The sequence below is a fragment of the Colias croceus genome, chromosome Z (genome assembly GCF_905220415.1).
Source record: "Colias croceus chromosome Z, ilColCroc2.1".
In the NCBI taxonomy this organism is placed as follows: Eukaryota; Metazoa; Arthropoda; class Insecta; order Lepidoptera; family Pieridae; genus Colias; species Colias croceus.
This window is the reverse complement of record NC_059568.1, coordinates 9442486-9456263: the sequence shown is the minus strand read 5'-3', so window position 1 is coordinate 9456263 and position 13778 is coordinate 9442486. Positions and strand designations below refer to the sequence as shown.

Here is a 13778-nt window from a genome sequence, read left to right as displayed (position 1 = left end):
CGAACACTTCCTAAACACATTGTTGCAATTATACATAAAATGAATGCTTGAAGAAGTACTTAGTTAAATGTATTTTTGAGGTTTTTGATTTTTTATCATATTATTATAGACAGACTTGTAGTTGGCAGGATATTGGTATTGTTTTGTTTTAAATGAATATTATAGAGCTTAAGAACTTGAAGTAACAAGTCAATTTAGTTTATTATTACAATCTGACTACAATATTTGATAATGTGCCTGTTGGAGGATATTAGTCAAATTATATAGGATGTTATATTTATGCTAATGAGACGATGACGTGATAAACATCAAACACACTGTAAATATAAGACATTCACATATAATGTTTTAAAATAAAACGAAGCCCTTGAATCTGTAACATCTGGTGTTCATTTCGCAAGTCATAATGGACATGTTTACTAAAAATGATGGAGGTATAAAAATAGTGTATTAAAATAAAAACGTATTACACACGAACCGATGTAAATTTTAATTATGTATTTTCCGTTTTACAAATATTTGTTGGCCTAAATGAAATAAATATCTTATGCTACTTATTCCACTACCTAACTACCTACCCTCGCCTACCTACCTGGCTCAGTATACCTAGTTTTCAAGACCATATCTGAAAAATCTATCGTCATTTTGATTTATAGAGAAATAAAAAAAAATACAAGAAAATGTCCCCGACGCTTAAATAAATAAAACAAAGATCACAGGAGTCGTGTTACTCACGGCGTGGGAATAAAAATAAAATTTAATTCGCAATACATTCAGTGGACATGTGTTAAATGTTTTTTCTTTCAAGCTCACACATTATTATTGATGTCGTTATTATCTAGTGTTGTGAGCTGTCGATGTAAAAGGAACTCATCTCGATAATTTAATTGACTCGTGAAAATACGGAAATATAATATCATATTATTTCTATTTTTATAATCAAAGTCACTTAAGAAAGGTTATGTGGATCGTTTAGTAGATATGAAATATTTGGAACATGTATAAATTGTTCTAGGTAAAAAAGGTACCTACCTACAAATTTACTTATAAGTCTTTACTGAAGTAAACATCTCATGAATTAGATGAAGATGACATACAATACTTCAAATATGACATTGAACTCAATGACGAGGTTCTCAATCAATTGACTATCGTCTGAATGCCAAAAACATTTTTAATTTACACGTGACGTCATAAGGTACTTTTTGCATAAGCCTGTGTTAGCAAGAATTTGCCTAGTGAAAGTATGCCATCCATTTTCAGTGCAGGTGACAAAAAGCTCATACCAATCAGTGCTTGTTGTGGTAAAACATATCTATATCTTGATATTTGGTTGACAAATGAGAATTACAATAATATTGCTAGTGATCATAAACATATTTTGGTTGTTATAACTCCCGCTGTGATTTCATTCAAACCTTATATCAGACAAAAAGGTTTGATGATGATAAAAACCCTTAAAAGCGAAGCTTATCGTTTAGTCACAGGCTAGCTAATGTCATATAAATTGTCGTAGGAAATTGCCGACGCAACGATTATTACGATTCTAGTAAAACTTAATCAGGTAGGGACTTTACTATAATGGTAAAACCAAACAAATTACTGTATTTTTAACCGACTTCAAAAAAAAGGAGGAGGTTATCAATTCGGCCGGTATATTTTTTTTTTTTTTTTTTTTTTATGTATGTACACCGATTACTCCGAGGATTCTGAACCGATTTACGTGATTCTTTTTTTGTTCGATGCGGAATGGTGTCGAATTGGTCCCATAAAAATTTTATTCGGCTAGGCCTAGTAGTTTTTATTTTATGAGCATTTTTGTCTGTACTCGATGACTTAATTTCAATGTAGCAAGTAACTTTGATTCACTTCCCGGTAACCGATTGAGCTGAAATTTTGTATACGAATGTAAATTGGATAGCGATGAAACATTATCATGACATGGAGCTGATCTGATGATGGAATCGGAAGGTGGCCATAGGAACTCAGTAATATATTGACTCAACTTTATCGAGTTTGGGCTCGTTTGATTCGTGTTGAAAAATACACTAAAAAGTATTAAATAAAAATAACTGCGTTAAAAACAACCGACTTCAAAAACGGAAAAGTAAGAAATAAAAAAGATTTGATATTATTAATTACTACATATTATTTTTATGTGCTATTTATTAAATAGGTTTGAAGTCGGTGCCAAACACTAAGCACTTAGTATTAAGCCCATGCACCGACATCAAACCTTTTTAGTAAATAGCACATAAAAATAATATGTAGTAATTAATAATATCAAATCTTTTTTATTTCTTACTTTTCCGTTTTTGAAGTCGGTTGTTTTTAACGCAGTTATTTTTTGCATTTTAATGCAACTCATCCTAAAACAGATATTTTCTGTTTTCGCCGTGGGCAAAATCAGTGAAGTTTTTGTGTTTTTCGCAAACAGATTACCATATTGATAACACGTTTTTATATCTTGTATCCTTATTTACTTCCAGAACATTAGTCTAGATAATGATTAAAAAACACCATCGTGGAATGGAATGTAAATGACGTAAAAGTGTGTTCCCGTGTCAATAAGACAAAGAGTCTCCCTAATGAACGAGAACTCTCAGACTCACGGTGAGACAAGTCTCTTGTTTGCTACTTTGTGCAACATTATTATGAGAATATGAGAACTATTTTTTTGAATCATGCATGATATTTCGTAACATATAGATGTGTACTATATAAATAATAAATCAAAAGAAATTTGTAGAGCACTAGGTCATATGATACGACTCAAAATATAGCTAATGTTAAAAGTTTATATACCTATTATTCGTAATTTATGTAAATAGACACTATGTACATTTAATCATTTGAAGGAGTGGATAATTAAAAGTATAATCTCAGTTACACAAAGCGTATTCTTTCTAAGATTATGTTGTTGAATTTCAAAAGCTGCTACTTTTTCCGTATAAAAATTAAAATCTACAAAAATGTATAATTAAATATCCGTCTAATGTAGTACAATCAAAGTTTTGTAAAACGGGCAATAGTCTGTGTAAAAATATATCAGAAAAGCGTATTATAACAGTGATTAACATAATCGTCTAGCAATCCAATCACATGGAATGGCAAAAAATAACCGGTGACATTTGGTACGGTTCGCAAATTGCTAAAGCATTATCAAATTTGTTTCGACAAAAATGTTTATTGTGGGACACTTATTTAGAAACTGATATTAATTTCACGAAGAGCTACCATCGCGTGCGCATGCCATTGGGATTGCTTGTGCGGTACAATTTACGAGCGATCACTATGAGTTATTTAGTTTATTTATTATTAAAATTATGAGCTTTTTTTATCTTTAAATCTAGTTTATCAATTGCATGACTAGAGATTCAGACTAGAGTCGTGAGTAACCATTAAATAAAACTTTTAAGTAACTAGGTAATGAATTTCTTTCACAGAGTCAAAATTCTTATTTATCGTTTGAGTACACAAAAATTATTATATGCCTATTTGTGTTTTGTTCAGTTGGTATTAAATATCAAAATATGTGGTTGGTGCAATTATTTATTACCTAGACACTGACCGCAAATATTGTTCTAGAGAATGAATATTACTTATAAAATTAAGATCTATAATTTTGACAAAAAATAAAAATACAACTATGTGTTTAAAACCCGAATAGGAAAAATATTGTTTTTCTTATTTCCAGTTCTCTATATTTTAGGACCATAAAAATCTAAAGATATAAAAAAATATTTTATATGAAACTTATGTTATTATGTTATCTTATCTTCCGTGTAAGTTAGCTATCTATTACAATAATTAATAAACGCTAGAGCCCATAACTTATAAAAAGTCAGCGGTAATCGGTAAATAGTTGCTCTTTATGCAAATCCGTGCGTCGTCACGACAACTGTTTGTTCTACCTTTTTGGTCCAAATTTATAGCATTTAATTCTTATGAACAGTTATAATTTGCAGTATTGAATTATGGGTTGCGCTTCTTATTTTTTATTTATTTACTAAGATAGTATCAGGACATAAAATAGTAGCTGGCTTGCTATTTAAACTAGGTAATTTGATGTTTGGTTTAATACTCGGTTTACATTATTTCATGCCATTAACTAGTTAGTTAGTTAGGTAAGTAAGTAGTAAGTTCCCTACACCCAAAAAAGTATGAAGGACTGTAGTGTTGTAACTGAATAGATACTTTTGATTATTTCAAGACAACTTATTTCATTATTTCAGGATAAATAGGTCCGATATTCATTGATTTTTTTACTGATGTGAAACCTGGTTGACTGATAACTAAAGTTAACCATTAAAACTAAAACTATCCCCAAAAATAAGTTATTTCATAAAATACAAAATAATTCTTTACATATAATTACGAATCAACGATACGAACAATATTCATTGCGTCGAATTATCAATTGTTACGTTCCATAATATGTACAGATCGTTTTATTGTCCAAGTGGCTCCTCTGAGACCTCATAGTGTTGTGATAAACAAACGAACACATCATCAGTAGCATGATACATGTATTACCATGACGACAAGCTTTTGTTTTGTAAATACGTACGTATTTCAATTGTTTTTAATCTGAATTTCTTCATACAAATAGATCGATAGTTTAGTTTTAATACGTTATATAAGGTAATCTTCAATTCTCGGGGTAATTTTGATTGAGTGAAGATATACATTTTGCATAATGCAAATAGTATATTATAAATAGCGGGGTAACGTTGTGCATAAAAACGATTTTAATTATCTAAGTATTTCTTTAGTCTATCGTTTCATAAACATAGTATCGATTTTGTATTAAAACAGTTGAACAAAAACAAAAATAACGTTGTTGTTTTATTATTTTATATTATAATCCAATAAGTAAATAGGGATAGTAAATATATACGGATTAAAAGTTACACTCTTTTATTTACAATGTATACTAATATGTAGCAGAAACATTTTGTACTTATATAGCTTACTAATATTCAAATTACTTGTTTTGTTGTTTTATTATTATTATTGGTAATGGTATCAATTAATTAATAAATGTAAATTGTATCATAATAGTATGAGTAGGAAGCGATTATAGGAAGTGGGATATAGAAGCTTCGTAGGAAAATATTTATCTAAGACTTATCGTAGGTCAAATGAACAGTAGGTAATTGAATTAATGTTGGCCCTTTATTTTACATATATCATGACTACTTACGTTATTTAAAAGTTTTATGGATAATTTTTTTTGAAGTTATTTTATTTATTCATTTTAAGTAACTTAGTCCAGAAAATGTAATTAAGTTTTTAGATGCTCTAAAAACGTTTTTATATTTGCTCGTTTAACCCTAATATTATATTTTTAAACTTATTTTCGTATCAATGTCGCAACTAAACATCACTTTGCACGTGCTCAAAGTTTGGAGCAACGCATGGATTGCAATCTTTAAGTTATAGTAACTCTACACTCCTGGAAAATCGGTCAACTTAAATTAATAAAACTTTTAACGTATCGAAATAACTTTACTTGCATTTTATTTAAAAATACAACGTCTATATTTCGTAATTCTATCGTAAAACTAAAATTAATTTATACAATGAAGAACGTATTGACACATACATGAAGATTTAAGAAGTGATGACACAGTATTCACAATAGAATCTATTCTTTAAAACTAAGTCTATCCAACTTTACTTACCCGCGACCTTATTAACGAGTATTGTTCTCTCTATTCGATTGAAACTCAGGATTTACATTAAAAATGTAATTAAATTTGACGTTCAGTATGGTCTTCATACGTTCTCGATAATATTATATAATCAAATGATCTGTCATTCAAATTAATTCAGGAATTTCAATTCAAAATGTTCAAGGTTTAAAGGCTTTAAATTTGAAAGTAAAAGACGTGTTTCTGTAGTCAATTGCGTTAGTTACAGAGGCGGCTCGCCCTAAGGAGCGCTGGTGCAGTGAACTCCCATAAATAATTATAATAAAATCATACTCCTTAATTTCATTATTAATATTAATTATTACTATTTAAAATCAATCGTAATCGTAAAAAACTACTGGCAATACCAATGAATATATCCATCATTCCATCATTCCATACACCTGTAGGTATAATACTGTATTATAAAACGCGCGTAGCGGAGCGCTCACGATTGCGCTCCAATGAAAAAATATTTAGTACATTTTCTAATACGAAATCCAATAGGAGTGAAAGAGATAGTTTTGTCAGAGTCCTGCGCGTGAAACAGAAGATTTTCTATGAAAATATAGCAAAATTCGGAGCGCCGCTCCCGCAAACGTTGCCGGTTCGTTTTTACCGCGTGCCCGGGCGCCCGTAAACAAGACAGCGATTGCGGCTTGCGCGCGACGTTGAGTGGCAACGTCGCGCGTACATAAACAAACACTCTAGTCAACTTACACGCGCGCGAATGTATATTCGGGAATTTTCTAATTAAAATCATAAGATACGTGTTGACTGTTGAAATAGCCTGTAGTTTTCAGTATTACTTGTGAGTGTTAAAAGGGACAATTATAATGTGGCGTTCATTAAACAGTGTGTTAAAACGTTACAAATTCGGCATGAATTGAAAGCTAAGGGACCGCCACGGCCTGAACTTGATTTACGCAAAAATGTACGACAGAAACGAAAACATATACGCGTGTGTTTAAATCCGAACAATATGTGAAAATACCGTGGTTGTGTGATTGTGATGAACATGAAAGCAACAAAATATTTTGTTTTCCGTGTCTTTTATTTGAAGCGGGCGAGCCGGCGGAGGTGAGAGTGCTTGGACTGAAACGGGCGTTGACGACTTAGCTCATCTTTCAATCAAGATGAAAAAACATTCACAATCTCGGTAGGTACCATTTGTTGAATGAACTGCAATTGGCGCCTATCGAACGACAAGACATTCGTAAATCATTAGATTCCGCGCACCGAAAGTCAATACGCGAGTTCAATGACCGTGTCGATGAAAACAGACATATTTTACGAAGGTTAATAGATTTTCCTTTATAAGTAATTTTTTAATTAAATTGTACTGCTTTACACCATGTAGGTAGGTATTTTCAGTGTTTTATTTCAAGTGAACACCCATAAAATTTTGTCACGAGCCGCCTCTGGTTAGTTATAAGTGCCTTTGTTACATTAAATCAAAAATTTACAAGTAGTATATCTTTCTGATTTTTTTACCTACAACGCGTTTCGATGTTTCTTCTTGTACCGTAAATAATATTATCGTACAAAACACTAACGAGAACAATTCAACAAATATAAAGTTCAATTGGAATAAATATAATCTGTCCATGGCTTTATTAATTAGACTCGCCTATCAGCACATCGTTCATGATTAGTGGAAACACGTCTCTATATTCATATGAAGATTGACTGATCATTTGTAATTACTAGCCAGTCAAGATTTTTAATACGAGCGGCTCTTTAGTCTTTGACGTTAACACATACAACCGAACCGACAAATTGATAAACAATAAGCATTACTGACAGCGATTAATTAAAATGTTGTATGCACTTTAAATATTACTTTGCTTCTTTAACCGACTTCAAAAAAAAGGAGGAGGTTATCAATTCGGCCGGTATATTTTTTTTTTTTTTTTTTTTTATGTATGTACACCGATTACTCCGAGGTTTCTGAACCGATTTACGTGATTCTTTTTTTGTTCGATGCGGGATGGTGTCGAATTGGTCCCATAAAAATTTTATTCGGATAGGCCCAGTAGTTTTTATTTTATGAGCATTTTTGTCTGTAGGTATTTGTAAATTTTGCAAGTGCAAGTTTGAAGTCGGTTGTTTTTAACGCAGTTATCACTTGTTGTTAACAAATTTTTAGGTTTCGATACCTGAGAATATAACTCCCGATAGAGAATTAATATAAGGGGCACTCCCGATTCTACACCATAAGTAACTTGACAATTTTCCACAGAAAATGTTTCTGCTCTTTTTATTTTGATTTTTGTTTTATATATTATGTTCATTGTAACCGAAGTAATAGTGACTACCATTACAAAAAATAATGAGATTAGAGTGGGTCTACAATACATTTTAGGCGACATTATTAACATTTTTTGTTTTTTAACAATTTATTATAATAAACACTATGTTATCTTTTGAACTTCAACTTTCAAACGATGCAAATATGAAGGTTTGTGTTGCCTAAATCAGGTTATTTACAAATGCATAGTTTACTGTTTACCTTGCCCGTTCCGTAGAGACCTACGCAGATATCAATTTTATGGTACACCTACTATGAATTCTGCTTAACAAATAACTATTATTTATTGGATATCCATAAATCATTCAACTTTTAAGAATAATTTACAATGATATTGAACTAAATATATTCATTCTAGAGACATATGTCAGATAACGTATATAGTCGCACATTTTTATTAGGCTGTTTTTATCTAAATTAAGTTATACTTTTTGCTTTGTAATATTTTATTTTTGTGGCAAAAATTACAATTTCCTCGTTTATTTACGTTTATTTTACGGTGTTATTATCTATATATATGTATTTATTAAATATTATATTTATCGTCGCCTAGTACCCACAACCCTTAATTGAGCTTACTGTGGGACTAGGTCGATTTGTGTAATAATGTCCTATAATATTTATTTATTATTTATTTTTATTTAACTTTTTTTCTGATACATAAAATATGATTTAATTTAAGTTTTAAAGCTCTAGTTTTACATTATAAACTGTCTTTACAATACTGTTAAGATAAGAATCTATTCCGTGACAATTCTTTCGAGAGTTCGGTACGTGGGGAAGGCAAGATAAAAGGTTTCTTGAAAATCGGTCAATTTAACGTTTTAAAGATATCGTCTTATAAGATACGTGTACATTTGAGCTAGGTAAATAGCTAATAGTTAATTTTATATATATGTATTATAAGTTGCAGTGCTATGTTTCAGTCATGAGTTTTTTTATTACTTAAATAATTATTTATATAAATTAAAAAAGAGCTTATATTGTTAGCTATGTATTAATATAAAATAAGTCATATTTATAAGGAATATTATTATTATACCTACAATACCACATAAAATTGGACGAGATTATTAAATCGTCTCCCCGCTTTTAAGTGCTTACATGTAATGTAATCGCTATATTTAAACCAATGAACTATAATATAAACACATAATGATAATCATTTCATGGAATTAAAGAATATACATAACTCGTATATACTTTCCTGCTACCATTGTTTGCATTGCTACACCAAATATTACATAAATTTATATTTTGCGAACATACCCTAATATTTTATTTTTAATCTATTGCATAGCTTCTATCGCTGGCCTTGAGCGCAGGGACCGAATCCAGAAATTGCGTAACGAAAAACCTCACGCTCCCCACTCCGAAGGGCACGGAGGTGTGGCTTGAAGGCATGCAATAGCTTTACCGCGGCAGTCCCCGAGGGCCACACATATTATGTTTTTATTATTATGCAATGATGAAATTGTTATTTAATCATTGCATATTAATGAATGATAATAATAAATAATGAATTAGAATGTTTTCTAACAAGATAAAGTATGAACTAAATTTGTTCTTGTTAGAATATTATTTCTTCAATTTAAAACATAAACGTTTATCTGCAAATTTATTAACTGGAATACATTGAATAGGCATATGTTCGATAAGTTATTTACACAACGTATGACCTGGGTTTATCTTAAGGGTCTTGTAGGGCTATTATGTCAGCCGATAACTATATATATGCCACACAAGTGTAAAGAGATCTTGAAAAATAATTGCCAATGCGACCTTACGTCTCTATGAACATAAAATAAATAATAAGCCATTACTGATAACCTGCTATGTAAAAATACATAAGTAGTTATTTATATAACAACTAGCTTTCCACCCGCGGCATCGCCCGCGCAGTCAAAGAAAAACCCGCATAGTTCCCGTTCCCGTGGGATTTCCGGGATAAAACCTATCCTTTGTCCTTTCTCGGGTATCAAAATATCTCTATACCAAATTTCATGCAAATTAGTTCAGTAGTTAAGGCGTGATTGAGTAACAGACAGACAGAGTTACTTTCGCATTTATAATATTAGTATGGATTAATTGGCTCGAAATTTTGAGGTTTATTTTTTTTAAATTTGTTTTGTAATCGAACATTCCTTCAATGTACATGCATTTAAAAATAAACGATTCCCGGGATAACTACATACATCCATTATTGCGATGTTAAATTACTAGAATAAGCTACGGTGAATTTCATTTTCACGAATTTTCTAGCAATTCATAACGGAATAATATAATCCTGTAATTATAAACTTGGTTAAGTATTATTTATCTTTGTAGGTGTTTTATTTAGATAAAAAATGTGTGCGTACACACGTAAGAAGTGAAACTTCGTTATGACCTTATTTTTCAAAAAATAATTTACTATATGCAACTTCAGAAATACGTCGAATCACGCGTGGTAGGGATAAGAAAAAGATGGCGCGTAACGGAAAAATGTCACGCGTAACGAAAAAATGTTACAGTATATTTTTTTCCAACCCCGATAAAGAAGTTTCACTTCAAAAATAGTTATATGCGAAAACTATTAAACGTCTATGTGGTTGGAAAGTTGGAGACAATATAAGTGTTATTCCAAGTGAAATACAAGTAGGTACACATATCGTATCACAAACACGACGATCTTACATCAAAGAGTAAGTATTTAAATGGCGAAAATAGCAAAATAACAATTTGTGAGGCTCTTAAGATGTCGTTTTGTTAAATAAACGCTCACAGTGGTAATATGTTTATTCTATATATACGTATGTATAACATCGTACAAACTTTTATAATTATTTCTCCTTCTAAAATGATATAGCGAAATCATTACATTGTAATTTTAAATCGAGACTCTGTTGTCCATCTGTTGGCTGTTAATGGCTTATCAACGCATTTTTTAAAGTTATAAACAAATTCAATTCATTTAATTGTATAGCGAAAACAATATATAGATATATAGATGTTTCATCTAGAAGAAAAAATAGGTAACAACTAACAAGGTATGTTAACTAGACAGTTCTGTATTACGGGTTCACATATCGCGTCTTAAATTTTAACTATGTTGATTGTACAGGTATAATGTTACATTTACTTGACAAGTAATTGTTAAAGCTCGACTTACAAAAGCACATAAAATGCGTGGGGCATTCACTGAATTAATTAGATCTTGACCAGAATATACAAAATAGAGAATGCTACTCGAACATGCCTTGTATGTAATCAAATGATATTTAAAAACTAACAAATAATACAATCTTGTTATGTCATAACTCATAAGGCATTCACGAGCGAATGATTTCATTATCAGTTTTATTATTAAAAATAAAGGTCGGGTTAAAGATGTTTATTATTACTCGGGACTGCTGGGTATTTTAATAACATAGATACTTTTTGAGAGGAAAACATTTAATGAAAGATTATTTACACGCAACGAACGAAAACCTTATACGTTATTAGTGTGACCTATAATGATACACGAGAGTGTAATGGGCATGCAGCCACAGGAACATTTAACTTCACAGACATTGTATAATGAAATGAGAGCCGTTGTTATGCATACTGGAAGCGATTGAATGGGCGTTTGAATCAGGGTTGTTAACCCGCCATGATACCGTTACAGGACTGAACTCACGCGCATTTGATGCTTTAATGTCGGGATTGCGAACCTTTGATCTAGTCGTTTAAATACATAAGAATATAAATTCATTCGCCATATAAAAGGCTTCACTATAAGATAGAAGGTCTCAGTAATTCTCATTAATCTGCTGTATATTTTAATTAATCAAGTAGACAGGTAATAACTTTATTTTGATCTATTGGTAGTCTATGCATAATAAAAACGCTCGGAAAATGTTTGCTTTTAACTTTTAAGCTCGTTCCTCCCGCTATGCGATTCCTTGCTAGGGATATTGGTAACCCTATACTGCACAATTCTTTCCTTTGAATTCTATACTATTTACATTTCTAAGAAGAGGATTTATTTGTTTTATCTCGCAGCTCATGTACATATTTATTTACATGCATTTTTCAGTTTGGAACCGAATTAATTTTACATAATAATTGTACCATAATAAAGTAATTTAATAAAACCTTCATTTTGTCAGTGGCATCTACAGAAGTAATTACAACTGCAATGTCTCTATTACTTTTTTATTAAATCGATAACTCGGTTCCGAGTAAAAACATTCTTTGCCAGTCGCTCTCTAAATTGTTAACATAAAACATTAGCAGGAAACGAAGGAGACCGGACTCAAAATTATCGTCTTGTAAATAATTGCCACTCTGTAAACTCAACCACGTATGTTACACCTTTTGATAAAAGATATATGCTTTATGCGTGAACTTACGCTGTAAAGGTTATCGGATTCAACTGAAGTACTGTTACTATTGTTTATACTTTGGCTGAGAGTCAATGTGGATATTTCTAGGTAAGAGTAGATTTGTATAAACTTGATACGACCGCAGCGCGAATGCCTGAGCGTACTGACATTTGTTTTAGGGTCCTTTCGCATCAGTACCTCCATAACCGCGCAGCAACCAGACGCGTAACTCGTATGACGATCAACTCTAAGTGCTGTAGCTAATACGTTGAATAACTTCACATTTGAATTACCCTTTACAACATTGTTCTAGATTTATAACGCAACTAAATATCACATCTACCACTTTATATTGTAGGTTAGCGAAATATCAATGACAATATATTGCTTGATGTATTCAAAGCGTGTATATAAAACTAAACAAGATTCAAAATAATTTTATTTGGAATGGTAGAGGGATAGACTCTATGTATAAAGTACTAATATTTCTTTTGATATTACAAAACCTTTAAGAGCGTGTTAAAAGGTAGTTTGTTTATTTCCTGTCAACGCAAGTGAGAGCACTGATTTTATTAGAACCAAAGCTTTGGAGCTTTCATAAGTTCGATTTGTTTGAACCGAACAATACGGGACACATCAAACATATCCGTTATTATATAGGTTAATTATTTACTTGCTAGTACATAAACCTAAATAGACGGTAAGCGTATATTCATAACTAACGTCGGTTAACTGTTTCGAGGAATCTTATTTGCGCTCATGTTTTATGGTTGCTTAAAAAACTATAGTTTTCAGCGCTAACGCAGTTTCTAACGCATTATGTTTCTGGGACATACGCTCATTACTTTCGTATAATACATTCTGAGTAGACTTGTTTAATAATTATCTAAATATATGCTAGTCTAAAAGATAATTCAAAGCAAAAGTACGAATTATATTTGACATATTTTGTATTCGCTCAATAAGTCAGACAAAACTATCACAATCAAAATTAGATCCTAATATTCCATGCCATAGAACTAACAAATTAGCATCCACACATAATGAAGAAAGAAAACAATGCATATTTCTTCTCCATAAAATTCTATAAAAATAGCAATATTTTTGTATATTCAAATCGTATGAAATGTCACGTGATTTATCCAAATACAATTTGTATTGTTGGCTAATATGAACTATAAAGGGTACTGTGCAAAATAGATTTATTTAATTACCTGTCCTACATGTTCTCACGTCACTTAAAACTACAAAATAACAGCAAAGCTCCTTCCATTATCATAGCTTTTTACAGTGATATGTTTATCCGGTGAGCGATGTAACTTTAGCACGAATAATATTAGATTACGGCGGCGAATTGCGCTTTCTGTCTATAGGTTAATGCGATTGTTCGATATTTTAGCGAATCGCTGCTGAGTACATGCC

The 13778-nt window shown here is 31.2% G+C and overlaps 1 protein-coding gene across 11 annotated transcripts in view; it reads right to left on the bottom strand.

Annotated features, from left to right (window-relative positions):
• Positions 1–13778, bottom strand: part of LOC123705287 (basement membrane-specific heparan sulfate proteoglycan core protein) — a 101787-nt gene that overhangs the window by 37632 nt on the left and 50377 nt on the right. The gene's annotated exons all lie outside the window — the stretch shown is intronic.